The following is a 16148-nucleotide window of genomic DNA, read 5'->3' as shown; positions in this document are numbered from 1 at the left end:
CGCGCCAGCTCCGTCGGCATCCCGCATGCCGGCGCCCGGCGGGGCGCAATTTGTGGGTATCGCTTCTCGGCCTTTTGGCTAAGATCAAGTGTAGTATCTGTTCTTATCAGTTTAATATCTGATACGTCCCCCATGGAGGGGACCACATATTAAACGGATTTTTGGAACAGGGAGCCGGAAGTGGGGCTTGCCCCGTCCGCTCCACGCATCGACCCGGTATTGCAGTGCTTCCGGGAATGGTGCACCTCTACTGCCCCCTGTTGTCGAAAGGCAGAACTGACTGACTGACTGACTGACTGACTGACTGACTGACTGACTGACTGACTGACTGACTGACTGAGTGAGTGAGTGAGTGACTAATAGACTGAGTGCTGTGAGGGGGGGGGCCCTGTCTGTGCGTGGCCCCCGTTTCCCGCCGGTTTTCTTTTTTTTTTTTTTTTTTTTTTTTTTTTTTTTAAAGGAAGGTGACACACTGTTTGTGCGGTGGACAGCTGCGCTGAGGTAAGGCATGATGTCATCTTTGCCTTTTGAATTTCCCCTCATGTTTGTTAAAATGATTGCTGTCTTTTGAGAGGACAGGAGGACAGGGAGGAGTCGGGGCCCCGAGGACGGCGGCTGCGACGCCCCTGGGCATTCTACTCCGAGCGGGGGCGTCACGCAGGCCCGGCTAACGGCGACGGGCTTGGCGGCGGCCCCATATCGACTCGGGTCTCTCTTCATCCCGTATAAATCTTTCGCCTTTTACTAAAGATTTCCGTGGAGAGGGATAGCGATGAGTTCATGGTATTTTTGGAGGCTCTGCCCAAGCAGAGCTGCACTGCTGCTGTCAAAGGAAGACTGGGCCCGGCTTAGCGGCTGGCGTTAGGTGCCCGGTGGCGCGGCTGTGGTCTCCCTGGATCACGCGTGGACTCGCCGGGCGACACCTGCCAGAGGGGCTGGTGAGGGCTGAGCCGCGCCAGCTCCGTCGGCATCCCGCATGCCGGCGCCCGGCGGGGCGCAATTTGTGGGTATCGCTTCTCGGCCTTTTGGCTAAGATCAAGTGTAGTATCTGTTCTTATCAGTTTAATATCTGATACGTCCCCCATGGAGGGGACCACATATTAAACGGATTTTTGGAACAGGGAGCCGGAAGTGGGGCTTGCCCCGTCCGCTCCACGCATCGACCCGGTATTGCAGTGCTTCCGGGAATGGTGCACCTCTACTGCCCCCTGTTGTCGAAAGGCAGAACTGACTGACTGACTGACTGACTGACTGACTGACTGACTGACTGACTGACTGACTGACTGAGTGAGTGAGTGAGTGACTAATAGACTGAGTGCTGTGAGGGGGGGGGCCCTGTCTGTGCGTGGCCCCCGTTTCCCGCCGTTTTTCTTTTTTTTTTTTTTTTTTTTTTTTTTTTTTTTTTTAAAGGAAGGTGACACACTGTTTGTGCGGTGGACAGCTGCGCTGAGGTAAGGCATGATGTCATCTTTGCCTTTTGAATTTCCCCTCATGTTTGTTAAAATGATTGCTGTCTTTTGAGAGGACAGGAGGACAGGGAGGAGTCGGGGCCCCGAGGACGGCGGCTGCGACGCCCCTGGGCATTCTACTCCGAGCGGGGGCGTCACGCAGGCCCGGCTAACGGCGACGGGCTTGGCGGCGGCCCCATATCGACTCGGGTCTCTCTTCATCCCGTATAAATCTTTCGCCTTTTACTAAAGATTTCCGTGGAGAGGGATAGCGATGAGTTCATGGTATTTTTGGAGGCTCTGCCCAAGCAGAGCTGCACTGCTGCTGTCAAAGGAAGACTGGGCCCGGCTTAGCGGCTGGCGTTAGGTGCCCGGTGGCGCGGCTGTGGTCTCCCTGGATCACGCGTGGACTCGCCGGGCGACACCTGCCAGAGGGGCTGGTGAGGGCTGAGCCGCGCCAGCTCCGTCGGCATCCCGCATGCCGGCGCCCGGCGGGGCGCAATTTGTGGGTATCGCTTCTCGGCCTTTTGGCTAAGATCAAGTGTAGTATCTGTTCTTATCAGTTTAATATCTGATACGTCCCCCATGGAGGGGACCACATATTAAACGGATTTTTGGAACAGGGAGCCGGAAGTGGGGCTTGCCCCGTCCGCTCCACGCATCGACCCGGTATTGCAGTGCTTCCGGGAATGGTGCACCTCTACTGCCCCCTGTTGTCGAAAGGCAGAACTGACTGACTGACTGACTGACTGACTGACTGACTGACTGACTGACTGAGTGAGTGACTAATAGACTGAGTGCTGTGAGGGGGGGGGCCCTGTCTGTGCGTGGCCCCCGTTTCCCGCCGTTTTTTTTTTTTTTTTTTTTTTTTTTTTTTTTTTTTTTAAAGGAAGGTGACACACTGTTTGTGCGGTGGACAGCTGCGCTGAGGTAAGGCATGATGTCATCTTTGCCTTTTGAATTTCCCCTCATGTTTGTTAAAATGATTGCTGTCTTTTGAGAGGACAGGAGGACAGGGAGGAGTCGGGGCCCCGAGGACGGCGGCTGCGACGCCCCTGGGCATTCTACTCCGAGCGGGGGCGTCACGCAGGCCCGGCTAACGGCGACGGGCTTGGCGGCGGCCCCATATCGACTCGGGTCTCTCTTCATCCCGTATAAATCTTTCGCCTTTTACTAAAGATTTCCGTGGAGAGGGATAGCGATGAGTTCATGGTATTTTTGGAGGCTCTGCCCAAGCAGAGCTGCACTGCTGCTGTCAAAGGAAGACTGGGCCCGGCTTAGCGGCTGGCGTTAGGTGCCCGGTGGCGCGGCTGTGGTCTCCCTGGATCACGCGTGGACTCGCCGGGCGACACCTGCCAGAGGGGCTGGTGAGGGCTGAGCCGCGCCAGCTCCGTCGGCATCCCGCATGCCGGCGCCCGGCGGGGCGCAATTTGTGGGTATCGCTTCTCGGCCTTTTGGCTAAGATCAAGTGCTGCTTTTTGGAGGGATTTTTATTGCCAGGTTTTTTAGTGGAGGCAACAGCGAACCTAAAGCGTGACCAGCAGGTGGCTTGACCGCCGCTGCCACGGGGCTAGCTGTTGTCTCCTTTTAGCGCTTTTTTTTATTTTGGGTAGCCCTTGCAAGCCTAACGTGCAGGTTCGGGTGGCTTGACCGCCGTTCCCGCAGGGTGAGCTTGGGGTGTTATTTCCAGCTTTTATTAGTTTAGGCACCCAGCTGGGACATGTCGACTCCCTGCCCGGCTCCCGAGGACTCTCTTGCCCACCATCGCCAGGATGTCCGGGAGCCCACACAGGACCGTCGTAGTCATCCGGCATACAGCAGCCTTCAAGTGGACTCACCAGGAGGAACCGGAGAGTTTCCCGGAGAGACTGACCTTCATCCGGGAGGTGCTCTTCGGCCTCCTGGGACTTACCATGGAAGACATCATCTGTGTGCAGCGCAACCAGTCTTCGGCCTTCTTCTATGTGACTTGCACTACGGAAGAGGGCTACAAGAAGATGCTGGTTGCATGCAGCCGCTTGGAAGAAGAGCTTCGCCGGATGTACTATGACGTGGAGCCACTGTGGAAGCTGGACCGGAGAGTGATCACCGTCCACGTCTTGGACCCCTTTGTTCCAGCTGAAGCGGTGGCTGCCTTCCTGGGCAGGTTTGTCGACGTGGTCCCTGGGCACAGGGACGTGAGAGACCAGCTGGGTGTCTGGACTGGGCGCAGGCAGTTCCGGGTGTGCCTGCGCCCCGACGCTAGCTCCCCTGACGGGTATAGCCACCCACCTGCTCATTTTATGATAGGTCGTTGCAAGGGCTACCTTTTTTACTCCGGGCAACCCTCCTCCTGCCGCTTGTGCCACGGCCTGGGCCACACCGCGGACTCCTGTACCACCATGAAGTGCTGGAGATGCCTGGACGTCGGTCACTTGGCGAAGGACTGCAAGGGCCCCCTCCGGTGTAACCTGTGCAGAGGTGAGGACCATCTGGCTCGGAGCTGCCCTCAGCGCAAACCGTCCTGGGCCGACGCCGTTACCCGGGGCTCGGCTGTGGACGGGGCCCGACAGCAGGCACTGCCGGGCTGCGCTGAGATGCACGGGGGAGCCGAGAGGGGAGCTGGGAACACCGAGGCTCAGCCCTTCGCCAGTGCCGATGGGGAGTCCACGGCCTCCAGTGCTTCTGTGGAGTCCCCAGGTAAGGGTCCATTGGCCGTGGCTGAAAAGCGCGCAACCTCTCCCTCCAGGTTTGTCCAAAGCAGGAGGAGGAAGAAGGCCCGGAGGAACGAGAACACTGCTTTAGGCCGAGAAGCGATTTCCCCTTTTGAGCAGATGGACTTACTAAGTGTTCTGGTCTCCCCACTTGAGAGACGGTCTTATCCAGTGCAGCAGGACATTGCAAATGAATGTTCTTTTTTAGCCACTGTTGAGTCTGGGGGAGACCTTAGTTTTAATGGGGATATGTCTGAGGATGATAATGTTTTACCTTTTTAAAGATTTTAGATTTTCTGCTATATTTATGGATTTAATACTGTTTTAATGGGTGTTGTAATGTTTTGAGTAGTTTCATATTTTAAGATTTGTATGTTATAAGGTGTCTTGTATTATTACGGCAGTAATATGTTTTTGTTAATTATGCTGTTGGATTAAGTTTGTGGGTATAAATGGGTTTTGATATGTGCTATTTTGATTAGTATTGATGTGGGTTTGTTTTAGTTAGTATGTGGAAGATGTTGGGTTTTTATAGTTTTATGTGTTGTTCTTAGATTGTAAGCAGAAATGTTGAATAAAGATGAATTAAAAAAAAAAAAAAAAAAAAAAATCTGTTCTTATCAGTTTAATATCTGATACGTCCCCCATGGAGGGGACCACATATTAAACGGATTTTTGGAACAGGGAGCCGGAAGTGGGGCTTGCCCCGTCCGCTCCACGCATCGACCCGGTATTGCAGTGCTTCCGGGAATGGTGCACCTCTACTGCCCCCTGTTGTCGAAAGGCAGAACTGACTGACTGACTGACTGACTGACTGACTGACTGACTGACTGACTGACTGACTGACTGACTGAGTGAGTGAGTGAGTGACTAATAGACTGAGTGCTGTGAGGGGGGGGGCCCTGTCTGTGCGTGGCCCCCGTTTCCCGCCGTTTTTCTTTTTTTTTTTTTTTTTTTTTTTTTTTTTTTTAAAGGAAGGTGACACACTGTTTGTGCGGTGGACAGCTGCGCTGAGGTAAGGCATGATGTCATCTTTGCCTTTTGAATTTCCCCTCATGTTTGTTAAAATGATTGCTGTCTTTTGAGAGGACAGGAGGACAGGGAGGAGTCGGGGCCCCGAGGACGGCGGCTGCGACGCCCCTGGGCATTCTACTCCGAGCGGGGGCGTCACGCAGGCCCGGCTAACGGCGACGGGCTTGGCGGCGGCCCCATATCGACTCGGGTCTCTCTTCATCCCGTATAAATCTTTCGCCTTTTACTAAAGATTTCCGTGGAGAGGGATAGCGATGAGTTCATGGTATTTTTGGAGGCTCTGCCCAAGCAGAGCTGCACTGCTGCTGTCAAAGGAAGACTGGGCCCGGCTTAGCGGCTGGCGTTAGGTGCCCGGTGGCGCGGCTGTGGTCTCCCTGGATCACGCGTGGACTCGCCGGGCGACACCTGCCAGAGGGGCTGGTGAGGGCTGAGCCGCGCCAGCTCCGTCGGCATCCCGCATGCCGGCGCCCGGCGGGGCGCAATTTGTGGGTATCGCTTCTCGGCCTTTTGGCTAAGATCAAGTGCTGCTTTTTGGAGGGATTTTTATTGCCAGGTTTTTTAGTGGAGGCAACAGCGAACCTAAAGCGTGACCAGCAGGTGGCTTGACCGCCGCTGCCACGGGGCTAGCTGTTGTCTCCTTTTAGCGCTTTTTTTTATTTTGGGTAGCCCTTGCAAGCCTAACGTGCAGGTTCGGGTGGCTTGACCGCCGTTCCCGCAGGGTGAGCTTGGGGTTTTATTTCCAGCTTTTATTAGTTTAGGCACCCAGCTAGGACACGTCGACTCCCTGCCCGGCTCCCGAGGACTCTCTTGCCCACCATCGCCAGGATGTCCGGGAGCCCACACAGGACCGTCGTAGTCATCCGGCATACAGCAGCCTTCAAGTGGACTCACCAGGAGGAACCGGAGAGTTTCCCGGAGAGACTGTGCTTCATCCGGGAGGTGCTCTTCGGCCTCCTGGGACTCACCATGGAAGACATCATCTGTGTGCAGCGCAACCAGTCTTCGGCCTTCTTCTATGTGACTTGCACTACGGAAGAGGGCTACAAGAGGATGTTGGCTGCATGCAGCCTCTTGGAGGAAGAGCTTCGCCGGATGTTCTATGACGTGGAGCCACTGTGGAAGCTGGACCGGAGAGTGATCACCGTCCACGTCTTGGACCCCTTCGTTCCAGCTGAAGCGGTGGCTGCCTTCCTGGGCAGGTTTGTCGACGTGGTCCCTGGGCACAGGGACGTGAGAGACCAGCTGGGTGTCTGGACTGGGCGCAGGCAGTTCCGGGTGTGCCTGCGCCCCGACGCTAGCTCCCCTGACGGGTATAGCCACCCACCTGCTTATTTTATTATAGGTCGTTGCAAGGGCTACCTTTTTTACTCCGGGCAACCCTCCTCCTGCCGCTTGTGCCACGGCCTGGGCCACACCGCGGACTCCTGTACCACCATGAAGTGCTGGAGATGCCTGGACGTCGGTCACCTGGCGAAGGACTGCAAGGGCCCCCTCCGGTGTAACCTGTGCAGAGGTGAGGACCATCTGGCCCGGAGCTGCCCTCAGCGCAAACCGTCCTGGGCCGACGCCGTTGCTCGGGGTTCGGCTGTGGACGGGGCCCGACAGCAGGCACTGCCGGGCTGCGCTGAGATGCACGGGGGAGCCGAGAGGGGAGCTGAGAACAGCGAGGAACAGCCCTTCGCCGGTGCTGATGGGGAGTCCACGGCTTCCAGCGCTTCGGTGGAGTCCCCTGGTAAGGGTCAAGTGGCCGTGGCTGAAAAGCGCGCAACCTCTCCCTCCAGGTTTGTCCAATGCAGGAGGAGGAAGAAGGCCCGGAGGAACGAGGACACTGCTTTAGGCCGAGAAGCGATCTTCCCCTTAGAGCTAATTGATCTGCAAAGTGTTTTGGTCTCCCCCCAAGAGAGACGTTTTTATGCAGGGCAGCAGGACTTTGCTAATGAACGCTCTTTTTTAGTTGCTGCCGAGTCGGGGGGGGACCTTAGTTTTAATGGGGATATTGTTGATGATGATAGTGTTTTACCTTTTTAGACATTTTAGGATTTCTGCTGTATTTATGTATTTAATACTGTTTTAACGTGTGTTGTAATGGTGTTGTAGGGTTGAAGTATTTTAGAAGTTTTATGTATGTGGTATTATATGATTGTTTTATAATATGTGTTATATATGTTGTTGTTTTATGATTGAATAGGTTAGGAGTGTGATTTATATGTGTATTTCTTTTAGTGTTGAAGTTAGCTTATTATGGGTAGTGTGATAAATGTCTTTATAGTTTTATGTGTTGGTTTTAGATTGTATGCAGAAATGTTGATTAAAGATGAATAAAAAAAAAAAAAATCTGTTCTTATCAGTTTAATATCTGATACGTCCCCCATGGAGGGGACCACATATTAAACGGATTTTTGGAACAGGGAGCCGGAAGTGGGGCTTGCCCCGTCCGCTCCACGCATCGACCCGGTATTGCAGTGCTTCCGGGAATGGTGCACCTCTACTGCCCCCTGTTGTCGAAAGGCAGAACTGACTGACTGACTGACTGACTGACTGACTGACTGACTGACTGACTGACTGAGTGAGTGAGTGAGTGACTAATAGACTGAGTGCTGTGAGGGGGGGGGCCCTGTCTGTGCGTGGCCCCCGTTTCCCGCCGTTTTTCTTTTTTTTTTTTTTTTTTTTTTTTTAAAGGAAGGTGACACACTGTTTGTGCGGTGGACAGCTGCGCTGAGGTAAGGCATGATGTCATCTTTGCCTTTTGAATTTCCCCTCATGTTTGTTAAAATGATTGCTGTCTTTTGAGAGGACAGGAGGACAGGGAGGAGTCGGGGCCCCGAGGACGGCGGCTGCGACGCCCCTGGGCATTCTACTCCGAGCGGGGGCGTCACGCAGGCCCGGCTAACGGCGACGGGCTTGGCGGCGGCCCCATATCGACTCGGGTCTCTCTTCATCCCGTATAAATCTTTCGCCTTTTACTAAAGATTTCCGTGGAGAGGGATAGCGATGAGTTCATGGTATTTTTGGAGGCTCTGCCCAAGCAGAGCTGCACTGCTGCTGTCAAAGGAAGACTGGGCCCGGCTTAGCGGCTGGCGTTAGGTGCCCGGTGGCGCGGCTGTGGTCTCCCTGGATCACGCGTGGACTCGCCGGGCGACACCTGCCAGAGGGGCTGGTGAGGGCTGAGCCGCGCCAGCTCCGTCGGCATCCCGCATGCCGGCGCCCGGCGGGGCGCAATTTGTGGGTATCGCTTCTCGGCCTTTTGGCTAAGATCAAGTGTAGTATCTGTTCTTATCAGGTATGAGTATGTGAGGAGGGAAGTGATGTACCTTGGAAAGGACAGTGGGGGGAGGGATGTTCCTGACTTCCCTCTCAAGCTTGACTGCCTGTTCTTCTCCCAGATCTGTGCACGTCTGGTGGCTCCCCTAGAACACCCCCACCAGTATTTTGTTCACTTGTGGCTGGCCCTGCCCATGAGACGTCTGTTGACGTCGTGGTCCAACGCCGGGCCCAAGGCGGAGACGCTGCCGACCCACTATCACCATGCTATTAAGTGGAGTAAGTCTCTTCCGGCAGGTCTCCCCCCAGGGACCCTCACCAGGCACCGAGCCCTGTATCGGGCTGTGCTGGTGAAGAGGGGAACCCGTGCTGTGCTGGGCCTGGAGAAGGACACCTGGACCAGGATCCAGCCCAAGGGGTTGGATAACCGGCTGCAGGACCTGAACTGGCAGTGTGTGCATGGTAAGCTGCCGGTCAGGGATGTACTGTACAGGCACAAGCTGACCAGACACTCAGGCTGCCCACGTCCCGAGTGCTCAGAGGAGGAGACCCTCAGGCACGCCTTTTGGGACTGTGGGTATGCCAGGGAGGTCTGGAGATCAGTGCAAGGCCTGTGCAGGAAACTAGACCCGCAGTTTGTGTTGTCCTACGATAAGGTGATGATGGGGTGGCCCCAAGGTCCTCAGACTCCCTTCCCGCCCCGGATGTGGCTGCTGATCAGCATGACCAAACGTGAACTTTGGAATGCAAGGTCGGCACTCATCCATAAAGGGGCAGATTTGAGGGCCTGGGGATTATATCGAAAGATTGTGGCGGACTTGGATTTCAGGATGGAGCGGGACATCATCCAGTGGGGCTATCACGAGGCCAAGGAAAGGTGGAAGGGCCTTCTGCGGCCATAGCCCCACTAACATCTTGGTGAGTACGAGCTCCATCCAGGAAGGTCGGTGTGGCACGTGAGTTGTGAACGCACGCACCTTATACTGTGCCTTTCTTGGTGGTGCGTTAATGTTTTTTTTTTCAGTGTCACACCATAAAGTTCACAAGGATCGGAAACCCTTTGCAATGGGATTTTAAGCCTGGGGGTGATTTTGAAAATAACCACTGACACTCAATGGTTTTTGATTAATATTTGCTTATTTATTGAATGTCTGGTGTGGTTTATGTATTTTATATTTAAATTTTAAACTCTGATATGGGCTGAATTTTAACGGTGTGTTAATGTCTTGTTTGAAATCCTTTTAAGGAGATTATAATTGTAATATTTTATTGATTGAAATAAAAATTGTAATTGAATTTGAAATAGCCGGAATGATGAGTGAAGGTTGGCCGAGTTGATGAAGCGACGGGTATCCAACTCTGACTGGTTTGATAAAAAAAAAAAAAAAAAAAAATCTGTTCTTATCAGTTTAATATCTGATACGTCCCCCATGGAGGGGACCACATATTAAACGGATTTTTGGAACAGGGAGCCGGAAGTGGGGCTTGCCCCGTCCGCTCCACGCATCGACCCGGTATTGCAGTGCTTCCGGGAATGGTGCACCTCTACTGCCCCCTGTTGTCGAAAGGCAGAACTGACTGACTGACTGACTGACTGACTGACTGACTGACTGACTGACTGACTGACTGACTGAGTGAGTGAGTGAGTGACTAATAGACTGAGTGCTGTGAGGGGGGGGGCCCTGTCTGTGCGTGGCCCCCGTTTCCCGCCGTTTTTCTTTTTTTTTTTTTTTTTTTTTTTTTTAAAGGAAGGTGACACACTGTTTGTGCGGTGGACAGCTGCGCTGAGGTAAGGCATGATGTCATCTTTGCCTTTTGAATTTCCCCTCATGTTTGTTAAAATGATTGCTGTCTTTTGAGAGGACAGGAGGACAGGGAGGAGTCGGGGCCCCGAGGACGGCGGCTGCGACGCCCCTGGGCATTCTACTCCGAGCGGGGGCGTCACGCAGGCCCGGCTAACGGCGACGGGCTTGGCGGCGGCCCCATATCGACTCGGGTCTCTCTTCATCCCGTATAAATCTTTCGCCTTTTACTAAAGATTTCCGTGGAGAGGGATAGCGATGAGTTCATGGTATTTTTGGAGGCTCTGCCCAAGCAGAGCTGCACTGCTGCTGTCAAAGGAAGACTGGGCCCGGCTTAGCGGCTGGCGTTAGGTGCCCGGTGGCGCGGCTGTGGTCTCCCTGGATCACGCGTGGACTCGCCGGGCGACACCTGCCAGAGGGGCTGGTGAGGGCTGAGCCGCGCCAGCTCCGTCGGCATCCCGCATGCCGGCGCCCGGCGGGGCGCAATTTGTGGGTATCGCTTCTCGGCCTTTTGGCTAAGATCAAGTGTAGTATCTGTTCTTATCAGTTTAATATCTGATACGTCCCCCATGGAGGGGACCACATATTAAACGGATTTTTGGAACAGGGAGCCGGAAGTGGGGCTTGCCCCGTCCGCTCCACGCATCGACCCGGTATTGCAGTGCTTCCGGGAATGGTGCACCTCTACTGCCCCCTGTTGTCGAAAGGCAGAACTGACTGACTGACTGACTGACTGACTGACTGACTGACTGACTGACTGACTGAGTGAGTGAGTGAGTGAGTGACTAATAGACTGAGTGCTGTGAGGGGGGGGGCCCTGTCTGTGCGTGGCCCCCGTTTCCCGCCGTTTTTCTTTTTTTTTTTTTTTTTTTTTTTTTTTTAAAGGAAGGTGACACACTGTTTGTGCGGTGGACAGCTGCGCTGAGGTAAGGCATGATGTCATCTTTGCCTTTTGAATTTCCCCTCATGTTTGTTAAAATGATTGCTGTCTTTTGAGAGGACAGGAGGACAGGGAGGAGTCGGGGCCCCGAGGACGGCGGCTGCGACGCCCCTGGGCATTCTACTCCGAGCGGGGGCGTCACGCAGGCCCGGCTAACGGCGACGGGCTTGGCGGCGGCCCCATATCGACTCGGGTCTCTCTTCATCCCGTATAAATCTTTCGCCTTTTACTAAAGATTTCCGTGGAGAGGGATAGCGATGAGTTCATGGTATTTTTGGAGGCTCTGCCCAAGCAGAGCTGCACTGCTGCTGTCAAAGGAAGACTGGGCCCGGCTTAGCGGCTGGCGTTAGGTGCCCGGTGGCGCGGCTGTGGTCTCCCTGGATCACGCGTGGACTCGCCGGGCGACACCTGCCAGAGGGGCTGGTGAGGGCTGAGCCGCGCCAGCTCCGTCGGCATCCCGCATGCTGGCGCCCGGCGGGGCGCAATTTGTGGGTATCGCTTCTCGGCCTTTTGGCTAAGATCAAGTGTAGTATCTGTTCTTATCAGTTTAATATCTGATACGTCCCCCATGGAGGGGACCACATATTAAACGGATTTTTGGAACAGGGAGCCGGAAGTGGGGCTTGCCCCGTCCGCTCCACGCATCGACCCGGTATTGCAGTGCTTCCGGGAATGGTGCACCTCTACTGCCCCCTGTTGTCGAAAGGCAGAACTGACTGACTGACTGACTGACTGACTGACTGACTGACTGACTGACTGACTGACTGACTGACTGAGTGAGTGAGTGACTAATAGACTGAGTGCTGTGAGGGGGGGGGCCCTGTCTGTGCGTGGCCCCCGTTTCCCGCCGTTTTTCTTTTTTTTTTTTTTTTTTAAAGGAAGGTGACACACTGTTTGTGCGGTGGACAGCTGCGCTGAGGTAAGGCATGATGTCATCTTTGCCTTTTGAATTTCCCCTCATGTTTGTTAAAATGATTGCTGTCTTTTGAGAGGACAGGAGGACAGGGAGGAGTCGGGGCCCCGAGGACGGCGGCTGCGACGCCCCTGGGCATTCTACTCCGAGCGGGGGCGTCACGCAGGCCCGGCTAACGGCGACGGGCTTGGCGGCGGCCCCATATCGACTCGGGTCTCTCTTCATCCCGTATAAATCTTTCGCCTTTTACTAAAGATTTCCGTGGAGAGGGATAGCGATGAGTTCATGGTATTTTTGGAGGCTCTGCCCAAGCAGAGCTGCACTGCTGCTGTCAAAGGAAGACTGGGCCCGGCTTAGCGGCTGGCGTTAGGTGCCCGGTGGCGCGGCTGTGGTCTCCCTGGATCACGCGTGGACTCGCCGGGCGACACCTGCCAGAGGGGCTGGTGAGGGCTGAGCCGCGCCAGCTCCGTCGGCATCCCGCATGCCGGCGCCCGGCGGGGCGCAATTTGTGGGTATCGCTTCTCGGCCTTTTGGCTAAGATCAAGTGCTGCTTTTTGGAGGGATTTTTATTGCCAGGTTTTTTAGTGGAGGCAACAGCGAACCTAAAGCGTGACCAGCAGGTGGCTTGACCGCCGCTGCCACGGGGCTAGCTGTTGTCTCCTTTTAGCGCTTTTTTTATTTTGGGTAGCCCTTGCAAGCCTAACGTGCAGGTTCGGGTGGCTTGACCGCCGTTCCCGCAGGGTGAGCTTGGGGTTTTATTTCCAGCTTTTATTAGTTTAGGCACCCAGCTAGGACACGTCGACTCCCTGCCCGGCTCCCGAGGACTCTCTTGCCCACCATCGCCAGGATGTCCGGGAGCCCACACAGGACCGTCGTAGTCATCCGGCATACAGCAGCCTTCAAGTGGACTCACCAGGAGGAACCGGAGAGTTTCCCGGAGAGACTGAGCTTCATCCGGGAGGTGCTCTTCGGCCTCCTGGGACTCACCATGGAAGACATCATCTGTGTGCAGCGCAACCAGTCTTCGGCCTTCTTCTATGTGACTTGCACTACGGAAGAGGGCTACAAGAGGATGTTGGCTGCATGCAGCCGCTTGGAGGAAGAGCTTCGCCGGATGTTCTATGACGTGGAGCCACTGTGGAAGCTGGACCGGAGAGTGATCACCGTCCACGTCTTGGACCCCTTCGTTCCAGCTGAAGCGGTGGCTGCCTTCCTGGGCAGGTTTGTCGACGTGGTCCCTGGGCACAGGGACGTGAGAGACCAGCTGGGTGTCTGGACTGGGCGCAGGCAGTTCCGGGTGTGCCTGCGCCCCGACGCTAGCTCCCCTGACGGGTATAGCCACCCACCTGCTTATTTTATTATAGGTCGTTGCAAGGGCTACCTTTTTTACTCCGGGCAACCCTCCTCCTGCCGCTTGTGCCACGGCCTGGGCCACACCGCGGACTCCTGTACCACCATGAAGTGCTGGAGATGCCTGGACGTCGGTCACCTGGCGAAGGACTGCAAGGGCCCCCTCCGGTGTAACCTGTGCAGAGGTGAGGACCATCTGGCCCGGAGCTGCCCTCAGCGCAAACCGTCCTGGGCCGACGCCGTTGCTCGGGGTTCGGCTGTGGACGGGGCCCGACAGCAGGCACTGCCGGGCTGCGCTGAGATGCACGGGGGAGCCGAGAGGGGAGCTGAGAACAGCGAGGAACAGCCCTTCGCCGGTGCTGATGGGGAGTCCACGGCTTCCAGCGCTTCGGTGGAGTCCCCTGGTAAGGGTCAAGTGGCCGTGGCTGAAAAGCGCGCAACCTCTCCCTCCAGGTTTGTCCAATGCAGGAGGAGGAAGAAGGCCCGGAGGAACGAGGACACTGCTTTAGGCCGAGAAGCGATCTTCCCCTTAGAGCTAATTGATCTGCAAAGTGTTTTGGTCTCCCCCCAAGAGAGACGTTTTTATGCAGGGCAGCAGGACTTTGCTAATGAACGCTCTTTTTTAGTTGCTGCCGAGTCGGGGGGGGACCTTAGTTTTAATGGGGATATTGTTGATGATGATAGTGTTTTACCTTTTTAGACATTTTAGGATTTCTGCTGTATTTATGTATTTAATACTGTTTTAACGTGTGTTGTAATGGTGTTGTAGGGTTGAAGTATTTTAGAAGTTTTATGTATGTGGTATTATATGATTGTTTTATAATATGTGTTATATATGTTGTTGTTTTATGATTGAATAGGTTAGGAGTGTGATTTATATGTGTATTTCTTTTAGTGTTGAAGTTAGCTTATTATGGGTAGTGTGATAAATGTCTTTATAGTTTTATGTGTTGGTTTTAGATTGTATGCAGAAATGTTGATTAAAGATGAATAAAAAAAAAAAAAAAAAAAAAAAAATCTGTTCTTATCAGTTTAATATCTGATACGTCCCCCATGGAGGGGACCACATATTAAACGGATTTTTGGAACAGGGAGCCGGAAGTGGGGCTTGCCCCGTCCGCTCCACGCATCGACCCGGTATTGCAGTGCTTCCGGGAATGGTGCACCTCTACTGCCCCCTGTTGTCGAAAGGCAGAACTGACTGACTGACTGACTGACTGACTGACTGACTGACTGACTGAGTGAGTGAGTGAGTGAGTGACTAATAGACTGAGTGCTGTGAGGGGGGGGGCCCTGTCTGTGCGTGGCCCCCGTTTCCCGCCGTTTTTCTTTTTTTTTTTTTTTTTTTTTTAAAGGAAGGTGACACACTGTTTGTGCGGTGGACAGCTGCGCTGAGGTAAGGCATGATGTCATCTTTGCCTTTTGAATTTCCCCTCATGTTTGTTAAAATGATTGCTGTCTTTTGAGAGGACAGGAGGACAGGGAGGAGTCGGGGCCCCGAGGACGGCGGCTGCGACGCCCCTGGGCATTCTACTCCGAGCGGGGGCGTCACGCAGGCCCGGCTAACGGCGACGGGCTTGGCGGCGGCCCCATATCGACTCGGGTCTCTCTTCATCCCGTATAAATCTTTCGCCTTTTACTAAAGATTTCCGTGGAGAGGGATAGCGATGAGTTCATGGTATTTTTGGAGGCTCTGCCCAAGCAGAGCTGCACTGCTGCTGTCAAAGGAAGACTGGGCCCGGCTTAGCGGCTGGCGTTAGGTGCCCGGTGGCGCGGCTGTGGTCTCCCTGGATCACGCGTGGACTCGCCGGGCGACACCTGCCAGAGGGGCTGGTGAGGGCTGAGCCGCGCCAGCTCCGTCGGCATCCCGCATGCTGGCGCCCGGCGGGGCGCAATTTGTGGGTATCGCTTCTCGGCCTTTTGGCTAAGATCAAGTGGATTTTACGCTCTTTTTATCGCTTTTATTGGATTGCGTCGGGTTTTTTAGAGGAAGGCACGGCAAACCTAATGCGTGTCCAGTAGGTGGCTTGACCGCCGCTGCCACGGGGCGACCCGTGCCTTCCTTTTAGCCTTTTATCCCTGCTTTTATTTTCGTTTTTATTAGGCTGGGGATCCCGCAGTGGCTGGGGGCTTGTCCGCCGCCCTGCCGGGGGAACTGGTGTTTTTATTTCTTAGTTGTTTTTAATAGTTTAGCATTCCTCGGCTCATCCCGGATTGGCGGACGGCAGCAGGACCACGGCGGACGTCGGGACCACGGCGGCAGGAGGACTCTGCTCCAGGAACGACGTCGGTGGACCATCCCGGATGTCGACGGCCGGCGGAGCTACGAGGAAGCCCTTCAGCGGGCCGTGGTTGGTAGCAGGCGGTGGCCTGCGTAATACCACCCGGTTCTGCTGGAGGGCCGAAGGGGAGGTAGGCACCTTCCCCGACCGCCTGGCCTTCATCCGGGAGGTGGCCTTCGGGGAGCTGGGCCTCCGCATGGAGGACATCCTCTGTGTTCAGCGGAATGGGCCCTTCCAGTTCTTCGAGGTCACCCTGTCCACCGACGAGAGCTACACCAAGGTCCTGGAGCGGAGCAAGGAGAGGGCCCAGCACCCTCTCCTGGGAAGGTATACTATCGAGCCGCTGTGGTGGCCCGACAAGCGGGTAATTACTGTGCATTGCTTTAACCCGCATGTGACCGCCGAGGCCGTCCGCCAGTTCCTCAAT

The 16148-nt window shown here is 54.9% G+C and overlaps 15 non-coding genes and 4 pseudogenes across 15 annotated transcripts; all 19 read left to right on the top strand.

Annotated features, from left to right (window-relative positions):
- The first annotated feature begins 58 nt into the window (after window positions 1-58).
- LOC140585919 (U2 spliceosomal RNA) lies at window positions 59-250 on the top strand. The gene has a single exon (XR_011987856.1). It is a non-coding gene; the product is annotated as a U2 spliceosomal RNA (small nuclear RNA).
- A 450-nt stretch (window positions 251-700) lies between these two features.
- LOC140585666 (U5 spliceosomal RNA) lies at window positions 701-814 on the top strand. Its single transcript, XR_011987604.1, has one exon. It is a non-coding gene; the product is annotated as a U5 spliceosomal RNA (small nuclear RNA).
- A 195-nt stretch (window positions 815-1009) lies between these two features.
- LOC140585917 (U2 spliceosomal RNA) lies at window positions 1010-1201 on the top strand. Its single transcript, XR_011987854.1, has one exon. It is a non-coding gene; the product is annotated as a U2 spliceosomal RNA (small nuclear RNA).
- A 449-nt stretch (window positions 1202-1650) lies between these two features.
- LOC140585665 (U5 spliceosomal RNA) lies at window positions 1651-1764 on the top strand. Its single transcript, XR_011987603.1, has one exon. It is a non-coding gene; the product is annotated as a U5 spliceosomal RNA (small nuclear RNA).
- Window positions 1765-1959: 195 nt separating this feature from the next.
- Window positions 1960-2151, top strand: LOC140585916 (U2 spliceosomal RNA). Its single transcript, XR_011987853.1, has one exon. It is a non-coding gene; the product is annotated as a U2 spliceosomal RNA (small nuclear RNA).
- A 426-nt stretch (window positions 2152-2577) lies between these two features.
- On the top strand, window positions 2578-2691 carry LOC140585664 (U5 spliceosomal RNA). Its single transcript, XR_011987602.1, has one exon. It is a non-coding gene; the product is annotated as a U5 spliceosomal RNA (small nuclear RNA).
- A 1981-nt stretch (window positions 2692-4672) lies between these two features.
- Window positions 4673-4905, top strand: LOC140586045 (U2 spliceosomal RNA; annotated as a pseudogene).
- A 450-nt stretch (window positions 4906-5355) lies between these two features.
- On the top strand, window positions 5356-5469 carry LOC140585663 (U5 spliceosomal RNA). The gene has a single exon (XR_011987601.1). It is a non-coding gene; the product is annotated as a U5 spliceosomal RNA (small nuclear RNA).
- Window positions 5470-7438: 1969 nt separating this feature from the next.
- LOC140586011 (U2 spliceosomal RNA) lies at window positions 7439-7661 on the top strand (annotated as a pseudogene).
- Window positions 7662-8092: 431 nt separating this feature from the next.
- Window positions 8093-8206, top strand: LOC140585662 (U5 spliceosomal RNA). The gene has a single exon (XR_011987600.1). It is a non-coding gene; the product is annotated as a U5 spliceosomal RNA (small nuclear RNA).
- A 195-nt stretch (window positions 8207-8401) lies between these two features.
- On the top strand, window positions 8402-8525 carry LOC140586104 (U2 spliceosomal RNA; annotated as a pseudogene).
- A 1271-nt stretch (window positions 8526-9796) lies between these two features.
- Window positions 9797-9982, top strand: LOC140586064 (U2 spliceosomal RNA). The gene has a single exon (XR_011987958.1). It is a non-coding gene; the product is annotated as a U2 spliceosomal RNA (small nuclear RNA).
- Window positions 9983-10422: 440 nt separating this feature from the next.
- Window positions 10423-10536, top strand: LOC140585661 (U5 spliceosomal RNA). Its single transcript, XR_011987599.1, has one exon. It is a non-coding gene; the product is annotated as a U5 spliceosomal RNA (small nuclear RNA).
- Window positions 10537-10731: 195 nt separating this feature from the next.
- LOC140585915 (U2 spliceosomal RNA) lies at window positions 10732-10923 on the top strand. Its single transcript, XR_011987852.1, has one exon. It is a non-coding gene; the product is annotated as a U2 spliceosomal RNA (small nuclear RNA).
- A 438-nt stretch (window positions 10924-11361) lies between these two features.
- On the top strand, window positions 11362-11475 carry LOC140585659 (U5 spliceosomal RNA). The gene has a single exon (XR_011987597.1). It is a non-coding gene; the product is annotated as a U5 spliceosomal RNA (small nuclear RNA).
- Window positions 11476-11670: 195 nt separating this feature from the next.
- Window positions 11671-11862, top strand: LOC140585914 (U2 spliceosomal RNA). Its single transcript, XR_011987851.1, has one exon. It is a non-coding gene; the product is annotated as a U2 spliceosomal RNA (small nuclear RNA).
- A 432-nt stretch (window positions 11863-12294) lies between these two features.
- Window positions 12295-12408, top strand: LOC140585658 (U5 spliceosomal RNA). Its single transcript, XR_011987596.1, has one exon. It is a non-coding gene; the product is annotated as a U5 spliceosomal RNA (small nuclear RNA).
- A 1968-nt stretch (window positions 12409-14376) lies between these two features.
- Window positions 14377-14610, top strand: LOC140586049 (U2 spliceosomal RNA; annotated as a pseudogene).
- A 424-nt stretch (window positions 14611-15034) lies between these two features.
- On the top strand, window positions 15035-15148 carry LOC140585657 (U5 spliceosomal RNA). Its single transcript, XR_011987595.1, has one exon. It is a non-coding gene; the product is annotated as a U5 spliceosomal RNA (small nuclear RNA).
- The last annotated feature ends 1000 nt before the right edge of the window (window positions 15149-16148 follow it).

This window comes from Paramormyrops kingsleyae, unplaced genomic scaffold, assembly GCF_048594095.1.
Source record: "Paramormyrops kingsleyae isolate MSU_618 unplaced genomic scaffold, PKINGS_0.4 ups35, whole genome shotgun sequence".
Classification (NCBI taxonomy): Eukaryota; Metazoa; Chordata; class Actinopteri; order Osteoglossiformes; family Mormyridae; genus Paramormyrops; species Paramormyrops kingsleyae.
This window is presented reverse-complemented; position numbering and strand designations above follow the sequence as displayed.